General features: G+C 42.1%; 1 pseudogene; it reads left to right on the top strand.

Annotated features, from left to right (window-relative positions):
* The first annotated feature begins 1317 nt into the window (after positions 1-1317).
* The window catches only part of LOC102956852, a 36412-nt pseudogene continuing 19427 nt past the window's right edge, over positions 1318-18302 (top strand).

Raw genomic sequence — 18302 nt, 5'->3', positions numbered from 1 at the left:
ATATATAAATAAACTTTAAAAATATATAATTATATATATAATATATAAATTTATTTGTATATAATATATAAATACATATAAATAAACTTTATATAAATAAATATATAAATAAACTTAAAAAAGAAAGATTAAGGCAGTGGTTCTCAAACCTGGCTATTTATCAGAACCGTCTGAGGAAATTTTCAAAAATACAGAAGGCAGGCCCGAATATCTGAACTGCTTTAAGTTTCCTGGACAATTCTGAGGTAATCAGACTGGCACTGTTCCATTAACTTCATTAAGAACCATTATCCTACTGTATGAAAAGAAATCCTGAACACTTTTTTTGACATACCTATTTATCTACTTTATATAATTTGTTAAATAAAGCGAAACACCACCCTCACGTATAATACCTTCCAGAGTGTTGAACTACACAAGCCAATGCACCATAATGTTAATTATAGACACTTTAAATTTGACAGATAAATGCTTGAATGGAGACACAGGGCTGCTCGGAAAGCAGAAGAGTTCTACTAGACTGAGTGATTTATCATTCACCCATTCAGCCCGTGAGCTGACAAATTATTATTGAGCCATTTGCCAGGTACTGTGCTAGGCTCTAAGAATATACGTATGAATGGGAAATCATTCCTGTATTTCAAGAAGGCAAAGAAGAAAAGTGATAGCCAAGCTTGCTTCCTGAAAGTACCCAGGAAAATTGTTAAGTTTGTAACATTTTATTAGGAGCCTACGCACCTCCATATGGGAGGGCCATACTTCTCTCTTAATCACATTTCACCTCCCTGGAGTTAATTTGTTTATTCCATGGTGAATGGTCTCATTATTCATTGCAAATAATATAATGCTGTATCAAAGGCTACCTCCTCCAGGAAGCCTTTCCAGATCACCAGAGCCAAAAATAATAGTTTCCTATGTGTTTTATTTGTTTTAGGTCACACCCTACCCTTGTATATTTGTTTTAACGTCATCTCCCTTCCCTTGTAGTGTTGACCTGTTTGAATGCTGTTTTCTTCAAAATATTTTCAGGGGAAAAATCCATTAAAGTATGCTAGACATCTAGCACTTTCCCAGGACCTGAGTGCCACCCATGAGAGCAAGCGTGGCAGCCTGATGGCTGCACCCTTGGCCACCATATTGCAAGTGCTGGCCACCAGAAAGGGCACTACCATGCTACCCTGCAGTGGGTGTGACTTATCCAACATATCCTTTATCGCTGGCATCTGTTTTATGTGTACAGATCAACAGTTTTGACATGTAATGACTGAGAAAAGGTCTGCAAATTATAGTACTGGAAAGAAATACACAAAGAGTAACATGATGTATGTTGAAAGGTAAGTTTTGGAGCAGCTGGAGAATTCTTCAGGGAAATGGCCATGGATGAGAAAACAGGGTAAAAGTCAGCAGGCGATTAAAGATTAGTGGGAGTCCTTTGACATAATGAGGGCCCTAAAACATCACCGTTTCCTGAAGGGCTGCCAGACAATTGCATGAATGGGCCCGAAGGAACACTGCAGGTCACAACTTGAGAGAATCTGGAGGGGAGAGAGGGGCCATTGGCAAATGTACAAAAGAGAGGTTGCAATTCTGCAAGGATTGTGCCATAAATAACCCTTCCAAGTCAGAGTTCCCATTTCCGAAAGGGCATCAACCCTGCCAAACTGGACAGGTATGACTATTTCATCCTGCTGAACTGTAAACTCTTTTAACAAAACATTCTGTGGCCCGTTCACATTTGACATCCTAGGGACTCTACTAGAGAGTCATGCCATTAAAATGAATGAATGGATGGATGGATGGATGGATGGATGGATTTCTAAATGAAACAGACCACTCACCATCCCCGACATGTCACTTAGGAAAACAAAAACAAAAACAAAACAAAACAAAACAAAAAAAAAACTCCCAAGTTCTGAGCACAGATCATTTTTGTCAGCAATCTTCCAAGTGTCAGGGCCTCTCCAGAGGAGACCAGCAAGACAAAGAATGTTGGGCTGGGGATGAATCAGGCTCGAACTGTGGATAGAGGCTCATGCTTGTCACAGTCTGACTTTCAGGGATTATTCAGAGATAATCAGACAGTCTCTAGGTTCCCAGGGAGGTCCCACATTCAGTTTAATGAATGAGAAGAATTAGGGGAAATGTAGGGTTCCTCCAAAGGAGTGGGCTTGTCCAGGCCAGAGAACAGAGTGCTTGGAAGTTCTGAGGAGACAGTGAGGTGGGAGTGGGGGAAGCAGGAAGGGGCCGGTGCCGGTTACTACGGAGCAGCAGCTACACATTGGATGGGCTTAGACTTCACAAAAAGAGGACCGGGCTCATCAGCCCATTCCACAGCTCTGTAAGCACAAAATCATTTGTATTTGGTTTGGAGAAGGTGTCCTGAAAAGCCAGGCTGGAGATTCAGCCCACCCTGCCCACAGAGACATAAGCACACACCACACCAGGGGGTACACCCTGAAGTCGTGCACATCCAGGGTGTCAGGAAAACCCTACCTAGTGGATTCGGCATGGTGGCAAGGGATTCTTCACGTCAAGCTGGGACGTTGCTGTATTTGCTCCTAAGAGGCTGCCTCCCCTGTGCCCCTGTTTGCCAAAGCCTGCAAGGCTGCCCTGCCTGACTGTCCCTAGTCCAGGGGAGGGGAGGCTGGTGTGGAATGGGGGAGACCCTGTACCGATAAACCCAGAAAGGAGATTCAGAAACTCATCCCTCCTCACCTAGGCAATGCAGAGGACTTACAAAGAGAGCACCACCCTGCAGGGTGCCTAATAGGGCACTATCCCCACCCTCCAAGAGGAAGGGAAAAAAGGATTGTCAGTGAGTCTGAGTGTGGCCCAGGTTTATTGTTTGATTTTCCTCTCACTCAACACACGCGTGCACATACTGCGGAGGTGGCGAGGGTAGAGAGACCAACGTTGGGCACCTTTACGGGAAACCATGTGATTTTAGTAGGGTATGAAGTGGGAGAATGAAACGCTATCACTATAACAACTGACATCATACCTGCTCTTTCGAGGGCAACCGTCTTTGCTCAGTAAATACCCTGATAAGCAGCTTGGGGCAGAGAGTGAGACACTGAGCATAATAAACAGATAGCCGTTCCAAGGAGAAGGTGAAAGGAGTTTGCATTTCCAGCCCAGAGTGAAGCTCGGCCAGTACTTGGAATGACAGGGTCGTGAAGCCCTCCAGTGGACAGGCACCCAAGACATTTGAAGAATGGGGAGAAACTCAGTTTCAGTGTGAAGTCTGTATTGCTACAATTTCTTACCTTCCCAAACTCCTTATTAGAATCCACTCATCACAAAAATTGCTTTTATGAGTAGAAACTGTGGCATGGAAGAGAAGGCTTACATTTCACATTTAGGTTGATATTTTGTGAACTGAATTTTGTGTTTAGGTTGATATTATGTGACACAGAAACAGCATAAAAGGGACAGTGAGATGATCCATAAATGGAGGAAGCAAGGGTGTAGAGCCGGGACAAAGGAGAAGAAAATAATTCCCCTAGAAATTCACAGCGATCCCGGGGAGTCTTGTGTACTTTCACTAGATGTGGAACTCAAGTTTGATCCAACCTCATCTAGATCTCAGGAAGAGAGGACCCAGCTGACAACAAGGTTATGGACTAATAACACATATCTGCATCGGCTGGGGTTCTCTGAGTCGTCTACTCACTATTGTGGAATCTCCAGGTCTTACCTTCACTTGCATCAAGGTCTCCCCAAATCTTTCCAGAAGTTTCTGACGTGTATGTTGTCCACCTATGCCAGAACATGAACTACCTGCCATCCCTTAGTGACCATTGCTTTTCCTCCTTCCCACTGGCAGCTGGCCTACCTCTTATTACCACAGGTGTTGTCTCCAGTTGTGTTGTCTCCAGTTGCTGGCCACCCCTGCCCCAACAAAGCTGCACTCCAGTGAGGTCAATTACCGCTCCAAAGTGTGGGGATTCCACATGTTTTGATGATCTGTTTCTGTGTAACAAACCACCCAAAAACTTACTGGCTTAAAAAAACAACTTATTATTTCCCATCATCCTGTGAATGGACTAAGCATTTCTTCTGCTTCACATGGCATCAGGTAGGGCAGTAGGATGACTGGATGATCAAAATGGCCTCATTCGCGATGGCTAAGGGCTTTGTGTCCCCCCAGTGGATCTCACCACATAGCTTCCCAGGATTCCTCACAGTGGAATAAGGCTGTTATTTCTTGGCTAAGTTCCAAGAAAGGTGAAAGAAAAAGCCATAGATCTTTTAAGGCCTGGCCTCACAGCACTATCTCTGTCACATTCTATTGGTAAAGTCCAAAAGGAGGGAAAATATGCTCCACCTCTTGTTGGGAAGGACAGGATGGCAAAGGAAGAAAGTTGTAGTCACTTACTTACCACATCACCCCACACTCTCTCTCTCTCTCTGACACACACACACACACACACACACACACACACACACACACACACACTCCAGTTCTGTGCTTCCTTATATTAAATCTCAGAGCACCCTCTAATTCCAACCTCTTGCACAGTCTGTATGAGAACCACTTGGTCGATTTCTACTGGCAGCTCCCTAATCCTTAGAAACAAGTCCAGGAGAGTCTGGTAACAGGACCAGCCTACTGAATTAATCCTTCCCCTGCCAAGCAGTCTCTTTCTCCCCCAACTCCCTTGCCTTTCAGTCACCCACACTCCCTTCTATGACCAGCCCATTTATCACAGGACTTGTGTGTTCTTTTGAAGATTTCATTTCATTGACTTACTCAAAAAACTGAGTTCACCTTAATCAGAAAGATATGCATGTGCCATCTTTGATAAGGGGTTAACTATGAAATATCTCTACTACTTATCCAGCATTGGCACAGAGAAGACAAGATCTTCAAAGTGTTGTGATAGCCGGAAATCACTGGAAGCTCCCCAACTCCAACTCAGCACGGCAATTCTGCTCTCTGAAAGTGTGGCTTAGCTGCTTGAACCTCAGCTACTTTAGAAAAACTCCCGATGAGTCAAGTTCCTGAACTCAACCGAACTGGTGTACTTCCAGAGTTTTCTTTTAGTTCTGGGAAGCTAAAGAGAGTGAAAAATCCACCCCCTACCCCCCACCAAAAAAACAAATCCCCATCATGGTACAGTCTCTGACCAGCCTGTGTCTAGACCTAAGACTAGCAAGAGACGGAGGGAAAAAGAAAAACAGAAAAAAGATAGGAGATGGAATTAGTTGAAGAGGAAGAAGAGAAGTATTACATTTCTAAATCCACCTTGTCCCCTGTCTAGAGAAAGGATAAAGCTGCTCATGCTGCAAAGGCGTAACTTTTCCTCCAGTCCCCACTATTGGCAATTAAGACTTTGACCTTGGCCACCTGCTAAGAACGGGACCCAAGGACAGTTAATGTTTACGCAAATTAACCCAGAGAGAAGGTTAAGTCTTTCCCAGGTCCAAGCTTCTCCATTCAAACTGCTCTGCTCCCCACTCACCTTACAGAAGAAACACAGTCGAGAATACTTGATAACAACTGAAGGGACAATAAGAAAGTTTCTTTCCGTTGTAGCTTCCAGCCAACTACTGACTTTTAGTTTCACTGACTGGTTATGAATATTAAAAACAAAAGGACACTATCAGCAAGTGCAGGGAGTTTGTGATAAATTACCATGTTTGGTTTATGTTGATTAATTGCAATTCCTTATGGAGGCAGGTGGTGGACATTCACGGTATTTCCATTTTCTGGAGATTATCAGCAGATAATCTTCCAGGTGGAAACACAGGAGCAACTCAGAACAGTGAATGGTGGGTTGCTGATGGCTCTGTGATTAGTTCTTCCTATCATCATCCCATAGAAAGGCAAATTTCTAACTCACACGGACATGGACTTTCATCTGGAGGCAGGAACGGCAAAATAGGTTCTCCTCCAATGAGAAAAATCACGTAGAATAGAAGAAGCACTCCGGGCCCCACACTGTGCACCTCTCTGCCACTGCTCCTGCTGCTAGGTCTGAAGGTCACGTCCTTTCCCCTTCCTGTCTCCCTCCATCGTCCACCCTCTTCTTCACCCATCCGACCCGGACTCTATCTTATCTAAAAGCCTCTCCCCACCCCTCAGACGAGGCAGGCACTGTTCTCTGCGCTCCTTCATTCCCTGTGCACACCCCCACTACTGCACTTACAGCAGTGTGTTGAAGTTACCTGTTCGTGTGTCTCTTGAGAAGAGCAGCCTGTAAAGCAGTGTGTCTTCTTCGGCTTTGCACCATTAGATCGCAATCCCCTGCCACATAGAAAGTATCGAGTCTACACTGAACCGAATTACTACTATGTGACATTCACCATCCTCTTCCTTCTCCTCAATGTTACCAAACAAGTTATATTATTACGTCTCATAGTCACATGGCTGAATTGAATGCATCTCAAAGAAACTTTGAGCCTACCCGACCTCTGCTCTCTAGAATGAGGTGTGTGAACATTTACATCGTTGCAACAGCAGCTCTTTCCTATTCTTTTTTTTTTTTTTTTTTTTGAGGAAGGGAGGGGCAGAGAGAGGGGGAGACAGAGCATCCCAAGCAGTTTCCTCACTGTCAGTGCAGAGCCCAATGCAGGGCTCGAACTCAGGATCCATGAGAATCATGACCCAAGGCAAAATCAAGAGTCACATGCTTAACCGACTGAGCCACACGGGCACCCCTTCTACTTCTTTCTTGACTTAATCTCTGAATGGCTTTTCCAGTAGGAAGTCATCTACGTTCTCTCCTGAGTTCCTACTGTACTAAAGGCAGGTGTCTGTGAGATGTGTGTCCCATTTTGGGAATGCTGTCCCACTGCCTGATGAGACCAACTGAGGAGTTGCCTTCATCAACCCGTTACATGGACACTCCCCCACACATAGGCTCATAAACATATAATAAAAATTTCTGACTTTTTCTTTGAAAAGCCCACCTAAAGCTTTTCAAAATCCTAAGTACCCTTGATTGGATTTCAAATGCATAGTTATTTTTTAATTGCACTCAAAAAAATTATCTTCTGCTTAGCTTCCTGTCAAAGTTGGCCAATGCCAAACTTCAAGGCCCACATGTTTTTGGGCATCTTCTGGTGAGTTTTTTTTTTTTTTTTTTTTTTTTCACCTATCCAGCTTTCCAAAATCAAGGGTAATTCCACAAAGGCTCTACAGTCTTTCTGTTGACATCACCAAAAATTAGGATGGACCTTATAGATGTCCTGCATTTGGGTTGAATTATTACAGCCATGTAGATGAGAATCCTCAGATTATGTAAGATGTACAAGTATTTCCTAGAAGGAAATGGTACATGAACACACAGACAGGTAAGGAGGTAGGTGGGCAGATGGAGAGGCAGGCGGGCGAGTAGACGGGTAAATAAGCAGCATCTCCTTACTAACCAGCATTCTGAGATGACTCCCCTCCCTACTAACCAGCATTCTGGATGACCCGCTGCTCTCCTCTGGCCTGTTTCTAGTTCTCTGAAACTGAGGGCTAGTGGGTCACTACACTCTGCTGAAGGCCTCTGAGTCTCTGAGGTAATCCATGCTTAGCTATGAGGTCATCAGCCCGCCTTCTCATTCCACGCTCCTGTTTTCACTACCATTGTGTCTGTAGTCCCTTCTGACCTCCTCTACGGATATTCCCAGGGGAATTCTAGATCTGCTGACATCTGCTTTCTTAAATTTCATTTCTTTACGGCCCTGGGATTCTAACACTTCTCAGTTGATACCCCCTTCCCCCACAGGGGTGGGTCACCCTTCAGTCTTCAAATGCTTTCTTCATGTTAACAAGTACCAAAGGCCCCTGACTTCCTTGTTTCCTGCGGCAAATGGTTCTGAAGTGACCTGAAAAGTTCATGTAACTTCCTTACATGCCTCACTCGCTGACCTCCAGAGAAGTGGGGCCTTCTGGCTCACCCTGGCTCCCAGTCACCTGTTTCTAATTGCATCTGTCCCCGTATGTGCCACAGGCTTTGGTTTCACAGCCTGGGATGAGCGGTCTAGGGAGACTGCCTTCCCCGCCTTCCCCAAACACCTCCAGCCTGAGAGGAGCTGTCATGGATATCCCCTCATTTGATAGTTTTCCTTTTAATATTTATAAACAGGAAAGTATTTTTCTCTCCCCCACTTGAAATGTATATATTCAGTCATTAAAAGGCATTGACATTGCGGAGGTAATGGCCTGCCGGCAGATTTACAACAGGAACTATCTCACTGCCTGCAGGCCTGTGCGTTTTAATATAATTAAAAGGCTTCTGTTTGGAATCTTAGCTAATTAATATTCATGCTTTCCTCCTTCCACCTGCCATTCCCAATTTGCTGTCTTTTAGGAGATTGATCATGGCCCAATTAATCCCACCACCAGTCAAAGCAAACAGGCAGGGGAAGAATGGGGAAAATGCTATTGCAGTGTTGGCTTCTTAATGAGGAAAAAAGCATTTTAACTAATGGAAATCTTCTTCTGGTTCATGAGGAAAGTCAAGGAAGGGTCTCTATAAATCCGGGAACTTGGTAGGGATGGAACTGCTGAGCAGGAATTGTAGGTGAATTGCTCACAGTGAAGTGAGTTCAATTTATTAATTTTTAAGTGTCTGAACAAGTTTCATTCATGCCAGAAATCACAGAAGAACAGGAATTTGAAGAGGTTGGTAACAGATTTTTTTTTTAAGTAAAATAAAGTGAAAGTGACAATGACAGTAATCAACATTCAGCACCTGAGAAAAGAAAAGAACAAAGAAAAGTGGTTTACCTTTAGGGACCTTTGAGAGCCAATCAGATTCCTGGATATAGTCACACGGTCACTTGATTTTCTTTGTCCCGCCATCCTTCAACACCAAAGCTTAGGGGATCCTGGGTGACTCAGTCGGTTGAATGTCCTGCTCTTGATTTTGGCTCGGGTCATGATCTCAGGGTTGTAAGATCAAGCCCAGGGTCAGGCTCTGTGCTGAGTTCTGAGTGTGGAACCTACTAACGCCGCTCTCTCTCTCTCTCTCTCTCTCTCTCCCCCCCACACACACACACACACACAAATATATACATACATACATAAACAAACAAACAAACAAACAGCAAAGCTTACCATTGGAAACTGTTTTGCCTTAAAAAACATAGCCTGAATGACAGACCGGGCCATGGTAAGGAATGAGGATAAGAGTGTTAATGATTAAACTTTTCTCAGATATGTGAAAGCAGGCAGGAGAGAATATAGCTCTCTCTGCTTGACTTCAAAGGACAAAAAGGGGAATCTTGTCAGCATTTGTGATGAAACGTTTGATAGCCACGCACCCGAGCTTGAGGGAGATCTGAGGAAAGCAACTGCTTTAGGGCTCTGCCTTCCCCCACAGAGCTGCTCTTCCCCATCTGAGTGTCCCAAGAACATATTGTCTAATGATGCGGGCGAGCCCAAGAGAAAGCCACCAAGAGAAGAGCCCCTCACATTCAGGCTGGCTGACACAGGCCAGTGGCTTCACCACTCTGAGTCTCATCCATAAAATGGGAAAACAATGTCACCTTCAGAGGATTGTTTTGAGGACTAAATGAGAAAACACCTTTAAAGTGCCCAGTGTTGGGGCACCTGGGTGGCTCAGTCGGTTAAGCATCCGACTTCGGCTCAGGTCGTGATCTTTCGGTTCGCAAGCCCTGCATCGGGTTCCGTGCTGACAGCTCAGAGCCTGGAGCCTGTTTCAGATTCTGTGTCCCCATCGCTCTCTGCCCCTCCCCCACTTGGGCTCTGTCTCTCTCTGTCTCAAAATAAATAAACATTAAAAAATTAAAAAATAAAATAAAATAAAGTGCTCAGTGTAATGCTCAGTAAATACTAATTCCGGCTGTGTATCTCCTATGGAACAAAGTGCAGAAGTGGCCACTACTCCGTGCTGTAGTGAAGACCACTTTTCCAGAAGGAATAAAGAAAGGTGGGGTGAAGAGGAACTCACTCTCTTGGCCACAAAAATGTATAGGAAGTGCAAAAAGCCACAGTGGAGTTTATCACATTTAAGTCTGTCTTGCCCAGTACATTGGGTATTAATAATGGAACAAAGAGGGGTTACGGAAACAAGATAAAAATAAACCTAAAGCACTGGGTTTATGCAATAGGTACATGTCGTTTGTTCTCCTGATGAGTCGCCGGTCTGAGAAACCTGTTTAGGTTCATCAGGAAGTCCACGAACAGGCTGCAGCTTAATTGTCCTACCATGGTCGCTCCCATTGTGAGCTGGGGCTTTTTATCTTTTACAAGTTGGAGCGATCGTATCCTTCTGGAGGAGACCACGTATGGACTGTATTGCTGACCCATCCAACCAGAAAGCCCTTGTACAGTTTCCAGCTATCAAACTCCCACTCATCCTTTAGGGCAGCTCAAGTGTCCCCTTCTCTGAAAAGCCATCCCCATTAACCTGGTCAGAACTAACCATTCCTTACCTTGCATCCCCAAAGAACATTCCTGCTCTGTTAACATCTATGGGTCTCTCTGCCTCAGTTAATGATGAGAATATTTACTAACAGCTACTGAACCTTCCAAGCCCAAACACTATGCTCAATGTTTTACTGGCACTATCTCGCTTAATCCTTGGAGATGTATTTTTTTTTATTCTCTCCATTTTATTGGTAAAGAAACCGAAGTTTAGTGAATATCATGAATATCTAGCCCATGGTTGCAGAGCTGGTAAAACAAGATCAGGACCAAGCTGGTCAGACTCCACAGCCCCCATATTCTCATTCATTGTTGTCTCTTCAGCAATGCTTAATACATATTAAGAGTTCAACAAAGGTTTGTACACAGAATAAGGATCCCTTTGATGGGATGCAGAAGTATACCTGACCAGTGGGGACAGTCTGAAATGGGCAAAACCCACCGCAGACACACATGAGAGGAAAAGGCTCTCTGTTGTCATCCTTGTCACCATATTCCCACAGAGCTTCCTTTTTGGTCCCAGCCACACCTAAGATTTTATGCAAAGTCCAAAATTTCCTTGAAACAGTTTCAACCTATGAAGAACGCTGTGAAAAAATAATTTTATGCCTCTTTTTTTAAGTCTTATTTTGTCAAAACATTCTTTTTGGTGATGAGCCTCAACTGCAATGAAACAGAGGCTGACCCTCTCTCCATATTCCTCCCCTGCTCACACTCTGTCTCTGTCTCAAAAATAAATAAAGATTTTTTTTAAAGTTTAAAAAGAAAAGTGGGGCAGGGGGGACACCTGGGTGGCTCAGTCAGTTGTGCGTCCAACTTTGGCTCAGGTCATGAACTCAGGGTTCATAGGTTCGAGCCCCACGTCAGGCTCTGTGCTGGCGGCTCAGAGCCTGAAGCCTGCTTCAGATTTTGTGTCTCCCTCTCTCTCTCTGCCCCTCCCCTGCTCACAATCTCTCTCTCTCTCTCTCACTCTCTAAAATAAACATTAAAATTTTTAAAGAAAATTTAGAAATTATAACCAAACCGTAAGAATCTATACAATAGGTTACAGGATATGAGAAAAAATAAGTAAGATCATTCACAATTGGTAGAAGGATCAGGTCATGCCTAAATTTTGAATTTGTGAAAATTCATCAGCCTCCTGAAAAACATCTGGTGAGAGTGGTGCTCAGTCTGGTGCCCAGAATCAGTGTTCTTATGACTCAGCATGGCACCTCTTATGTTGCTTTTGTTCATTTGCATGGAGGCCGAAATGTCAAGGTTCCGTTATGTTCTTTTTTCTTTTTTAACTTTTATTTATTTTTGAGACAGAGAGAGACAGAGCATGCACAGGGGAGGGGCAGAGAGAGGGAGACACAGAATCTGAAACAGGCTCCAGGCTCTGAGCTGTCAGCACAGAGCCCAACACGGGGCTCGAACTCACGGACCGCGAAATCATGACCTGAGCCGAAGTCGGCCACTTAACCGACTGAGCCACCCAGGCGCCTCCCGTTATGTTCTAATAAGGTTTTTAAAACTATTTTCATCAACCCTATTGAAGAATTTCCATAAACTAAAATGCCCATTTTAAGTGTATAGTTTAATGAGGCTTGATAAATATATGTGTGTGTGTGTGTGTGTATGTGTGTGTGTATATATCAGTATAATCGGTACTGTAATCAAAATACAGAATATTTCCATCTCCCTAAAAAGCTCCTTCCTGTCCCTTTGTAGCCTTTGTAGTCAAGTTCCATCCAACCAGTGACCTATTTTCCACTCCCCTAAGATTAGTTTTATCTGTTCTCCAACCGCTTATAAATGGAATGATAGCACATGTACTTTCTTGTGTCTGCCTTCTGTCACTTAGCATAACGTTTTCAAGATTCATCTATGTTGTTGCATATATTAGTGGTAGCCCGTTCCTCTTTGTTGCTGAGTGGCGTTCATTGTATGTACGTATCACAATTTGCCACCCGATGATGTGTATTTGGGTTCTTCCAAGTTTGAGCCTTATGATTTAGGTTGCTATGAACATTCACGTACCAGTCTTCATGTGGACGTGTTTTCATTTCTCTTGAAATGGGATTATTAAGTCATATGATAAATGTATGTTAGACTTTACAAGAAACTGCCAAACTGTTTTCCAAATTGGTTGTAACGTTTTGTGTTCCCATCAACAACGTGTGAAACCTCTGGTTGTTCTACATTCTCCCCGACACTTCATGTGGTCATTTTTTTAAAGTTTCAGTCCGAGGAGAGATGTAGTGGTATGTCTTTGTGGTTTTCATAACTTTTCTTGAAGAGAAATAACACTGAGTTACATTTTCATGTGCTATTGGCCATGTATGTATTCTCTCTTGTGAAGTGGTATGAAATATTTTGTTTGTAATGGAGCCATTTTTATTCATGTTACCAAGTTATATGTGTTCTTTATATATCCCAGATACAAGCCCTTTCCTGATATAGAAACTATGAGCATTTTCACCCAATATGTGGCTTGAATTTTACTTTTCTTTACCTTTCAGAGAAAAGATTTTAATGTTGATAAGGTCTAATTCATAATTTCTTTTTTATGTCTTATGCTTTATATGTCAAAAATAAATTTTATCTCAAGCTGCAAAGATGCTTTTCCTGTCTTTCTCTGGAAGTTTTATAGTTTTATTTCTTCTATTAAGTCCTATGATCCATTTCAAGTATATAAATGTTCATGGTATAAAGTAAGAGTAAATCTGATTTTTTTTTCCAGCATATTAGTTCCAGCATAACTTATTTAAAAGATTATCCTTTCTCCCATCGAATTTCCTTGGTTCCTTTGTCAAAGTCAATTGACTACGTATGTGGGGATCTTTATCTGAACTCCATTTTGTTTCATGAACTGTCCTTACATGAATACGACACTGTCCTAAATTCTGTAACTCTGTAGTAACAGTTGAAATCAGATAATGCCAAGTCTTTTCCTACTTTTTTTTTTTTTTTACTTTTTAAAAAAGAATTTTGGCTATTCTAGGTCTTTTACATTTCTATATAAATTGTAGAAGGACTACGTCAATTTTTACTGAAGAGAAGAACCATGATTCGGATTGCATTGAATCTACAGATGAAAGTAGCATGACATACCTTATTGAAGGATTCTTTAATTTCTCTCCTCAATGCTTTGTAGTTTTTATTGCACAAGTATTGAAAATATTTTGCTAAATTATTCTTATTTTATGATTTCATGGTTTTTGTTGCTATGGTACTGGTATTGCATTTTGATTTCACTTCTACAATTATTTGTAGCTAATATGGAAAAACACAGCTGATTGTTATCCATCTTGTATCTTGTGGCCTTGCTACATTTACTTATTTGTTATAAGAACATTTTTCCCCATATTACTCAGGGCTTTCTAGAATACCACTGTAATGGTTTGCTAGGTCTATTATAACAAGAAGCGCACACTGGGTGGCTTAAACAACAGAAATTTATTTCTCACAGTTCTGGCAATCTATTAAGGTATCAGCAGATTTGTTCTCTTTGGAGGACTCTCTCCTTGGTTTGTAGATAGCACCTTTCCACTGTATCCTCACGTGGTGTTTTCTTTGTGTGTACAAGCTCCTGGTCTCTCTACAGCTGAATTTCCTCTTCTTCTAAGGACACCAGTCAGGTTAGATTGGGGGGGTCTACCTTAATGGCCTCATTTTAAACTTTAAACTCTTTAAAGGCCCTATTTGCAAACACATTTACATTCTGAGGCTGGGAGTGAGTGCTTCAACACATGAATTTTGAGGGGCACGATTCAGCCCATAACAACTACAAGTTATCCACAAATAAAAGCATTTTCTTCCTCCTTTCCAACTGTACGCCTTCTATTCTTTTTTCCTGCTTTACTGTACCAGCTACGACCATCAATAACAGGTTGGGTAGAAGTGACAAGAACAAACTTGTTCTTGACTTGTTCAGAGTCTCAGGTGGAAAAGTACTCAACTGTTCCCCAATTAGGTATAAATGTTCACTGTCGTTTTTTGTAAATGTTCCCTAAGTCAAGTTAAGAAAATGTATTTCTATTCCTAGTTTGTTGGGGGTTTTGATGATGAATGGGGGTTGCATTTTTTTCAATTGCTTTTTCTGTATCATAATCTTGGTAACACGCCTTGTTCTGAAATCTACTTTTCTGATATTAAAATAGCAGTTGGGGCTTTCATTCGGTTAGTGTCTGTATGGTATATCTTCTTCCATCCTTTTATATTTAACCTATTTGTGACTTCATATTTAATGGAGACTTTCTGTAGACAACATATAAAAGAACAAAACAATTAGTTCTTCCCTTTTTATTAGTTCTTCCCTTTTTATCCGTTTATCTGCAGACAACATATAAAAAGAACAAAACAATTAATTCTTCCCTTTTTATCCGTTCTGACAATGTCAGTGCTTTGAAGTATTTAGACTTCACATCTAATGTGATTGCTGATATGATTAGGCTTGAATGGACTATCCTGATAGCATTTTCTATTTGTCCCATTGTTTCTTTCTTTGTTCCCCTACTGTTCTGCCTTCTTTGGGATTAAAGAAATATCATTTATTATTAGATTTTATCACTATTATTGGCTTATTAGCTCCATTTCTGTGCTTCTTAGGTTTTGGTTTGTGCCTATGAATGTGCGCTGCATCTAGGGTTTAAAATGAACATTTTTAGGGGCACCTGGGTGGCTCAGTCAGTTAAGTGTCACTGACTCCTGATTTTGGCTCAGGTCATGATCCCACAGTTCTTGAGATCGAGCCTCACATCGGACTCCACGCTGATAGCATGGAGCCCGCTTAGGATTCTTTCTCTCTCCCTCTACTCCTACCCTGCTCGCTTGCTCTCTCTCCAAATAAACTATAAAAAAATTAAAAACATACATTTTTAACTTACCCTGGTCTACCTTCAAATGCTATTATACCACTTCTGTCAGTATGCCTCCATTTCCTCCTTCCCCTCCTTCGTGCTAGTACATATTTTGCTGCTGGTTTACGCTACATTATAAACCTCAAAATGTAGTAGCATTTTTGCTTCAGTTGATTATCTTTATCTTTATCCTTCTTCCTTTCTTTCCTTCCTTCCTTCCTTCCTTCCTTCCTTCCTTCCTTCCTTCCTTCCTTCGTTTTTATTTAAACTCCAGTTAGTTAACATACAGGGTAATACTAGTTTCAAGAGTAGAATTCAGTGATTCATCACTTCCATATATCACCCAGTACTCATCACAGCAAGTGCACTCCTTAATCCCCATCGACTGTTTCACCCACCCACCCCCACCTCCCTCCCCTCTGGCAACCATCAGTTTGTTCTCTATAGTTAGGGATCTGTTTCTTGGTTTGTCTCTCTCTTTTCCCCCCTATGATTGTTTATAGCAGCATTATCAACAATAGCCAAATTATGGAAAGAGCCCAAATGTCTCATCAACTGATGAATGGATAAAGAAGATGTGGTGTGTGTGTGTGTGTGTATACACACACATATACACAATAAACAGTATGTATATATGTTTACATATATGTGTATACACACACACACACACACACACACACACACACACATGCATACACACAATGGATTACTCAGCCATAAAAAGAAATGAGATCTTCCCATGTGCAACAACATGGATGGAGCTAGAGAGTATTATGCTAAGCAAAATAAGTCAGTCAGAGAAGAAAAATGTCGTATGGTTTCCCTCATATGTGGAACTTTTTAAAATTCTTAAGGTTTATTTATTTTTGAGAGAGAGCAAGGGAACAGAAAGGCAGAGAGAAGGGGGACAGAGAATCTGAAACGGGTTCTGTGTTGAGAGCAGAGAGCCTGACATGAGGCTCAAACTCACGAATTGTGAGATCATGACCTGAGACTTAGTCAGATGCTTAACCAACTGAGCCACCCAAACACCTCTCATATGTAGAATTTCAGAAACAAATGATCATAGTTGATTATCCTTTGAAGAAATTTTAAAATAAAAATAACTTAAATTTACCCATATATTTATAATTTGTAGGGCTCTGTATTTCTACATATAGCTCTAAATTTCTGACTCAAGAATGTCTTTTTTGACATTCCTTGTAGTTCAGTTCTTCTGGATACAAGTTGTTTTAACTTTTGTTTCTCTGAAGATTTACTATTTCACCTCCATTTTTAAGTGTTTGTTTAATCTAGAATTCTTGTTTGACAGGTACTTTGTTTGCTTTTCTTGTTCTGTTTTTGGTTTTGGTTTCAGCATTTTATTTAAAAAAAAATGTTTATTTATTGAGGGGGGGAGGGAGAGAGACGGAGAGAGACAGAGAGAGAAAGAGATCACGCTCCTGCATGAGTGAGGGAGGGGCAAAGAGAGGGAGAAAAGGCATCTAAGCAGGCTCTGCACTGTCAGCTGTCAGTGCAGAGCCCAACACGGGGCTCCATCTCACATACCATGAGGTCATAGGTCATAACCTGAGCTGAAATCAAGAGTCAGACACTTAACTGACTGACCCACCGAGGCGCCCCTGGTTTCAGCACTTTAAAGATGCTGTTCCATTATCTTCTTGTTCTTACAACTTCAGATGAGAAAACTATAGTAAGTATCTTCATTACCCTCTCATAACATGTTCTTTTTTCTCTCTGTTTTTTAAGATTGTCTCTTTATTACTGGTTTTTACCAATTTGGTTATATGATATATCTCAATGTGGTTTTCTTTGTGTTCACCATACGTGAAATTCCTTAAGCTTTTCAGATCTGTGACTTTACAGTTTTCAGATCTGTGAGCTCACAGTTTTCATAAAATTTAGAATATTTCAGCCATTATTTATTTAAATATTTTTCTGTTTCCCCCATCCTTCTAGAACACCAGTTACATACATGCTAGACTACTTACTGAGGCTCTGTTTATTTTTGATCCATATGCTTCATTTTGGAGTTACGTTTTCAAAGTCACTGTTTTTTCTTCTTCTGAAATGTCTACTCAGCCACAAATTCCACCAAGTGATTTTTCATTTCAAATGTTCTGTGTTTCAAAATGAAAGTTTTTCTTTACCTCTATATTTCATTCTTCTCATCACTCTACTCATATTTTTCTTTATTCATGTATAATAGCTATTTAAATATCCTTATGTATATTAATTCAGTCATCGCTATCATTTCCAGATATATTTCTTTCAACTTATTTTTTAGCAAGTATGGATCATACTGTCCGGTTTTCACATGATGGTAGAGTCTTAGTGAATGCTGAACTTTGTTATTTTTATGTTGTTGAATGCTGGATTTTGTGGTCTTCTTTTTAAGAGTGATGTACTGGGAGAAGATGGCAGGGTAGGAGGATGCTGGGCTCACTGTGTCCTGCTGATCACTTAGATTCCCACCCACATCTGCCTAAATAACCCAGAAAACTGCCAGAGACTAGCAGAACGGACTCTCCGGAGCCGAGCGTAGACAAGAGGCCCCCGGAAGAGGGTAGGAAGGGTGGAGAGGTGGTGCGCGCTACATGGACTGGCAGGAGGGAGCCGGGGCAGTGGAGAGGCAGCCCGTCCAGCAAGACGGAACCCCCGAGTCTGACTTGCAAAAGCAGAGGGGCCGGATTGCATGACTTCTGACAGCCAGTGGGACTTAACATCTGGAATGTTATAAGTCAACAGCTCTGCTCGGAGAGCAGGAGGGCAAGAGGACACCGGGAGGGAGAGTTGTTGAGCCCCGGAAGACAGAGCTCAGCTCGGCGGGGAACAAAGGCACAGGCCAGCGCCATCTCCCTCACCCATCCCCCAGCCAAAACCCCAAAGGGAACCAGTTTCTGTCACGGAACTCGCTTGCACCCCGCAAACACCCAATGCTGTGCTTCTGTGGATCCATCCTTCTGACGGGTCTGCCTCCCTCCCGGTGCCCAGGGCCCCACCCAAAGCGGACCACCAAAGGCAAAGCGAGCTGAGTCTGCCCCTCCCGCCCCCATGCACCTTGCGGATCC

Source organism: Panthera tigris, chromosome F3 (assembly GCF_018350195.1).
Source record: "Panthera tigris isolate Pti1 chromosome F3, P.tigris_Pti1_mat1.1, whole genome shotgun sequence".
Lineage (NCBI taxonomy): Eukaryota > Metazoa > Chordata > Mammalia > Carnivora > Felidae > Panthera > Panthera tigris.
Note: the sequence above shows the minus strand (reverse complement) of the source record. Positions and strands in the feature narration are given on the sequence as shown.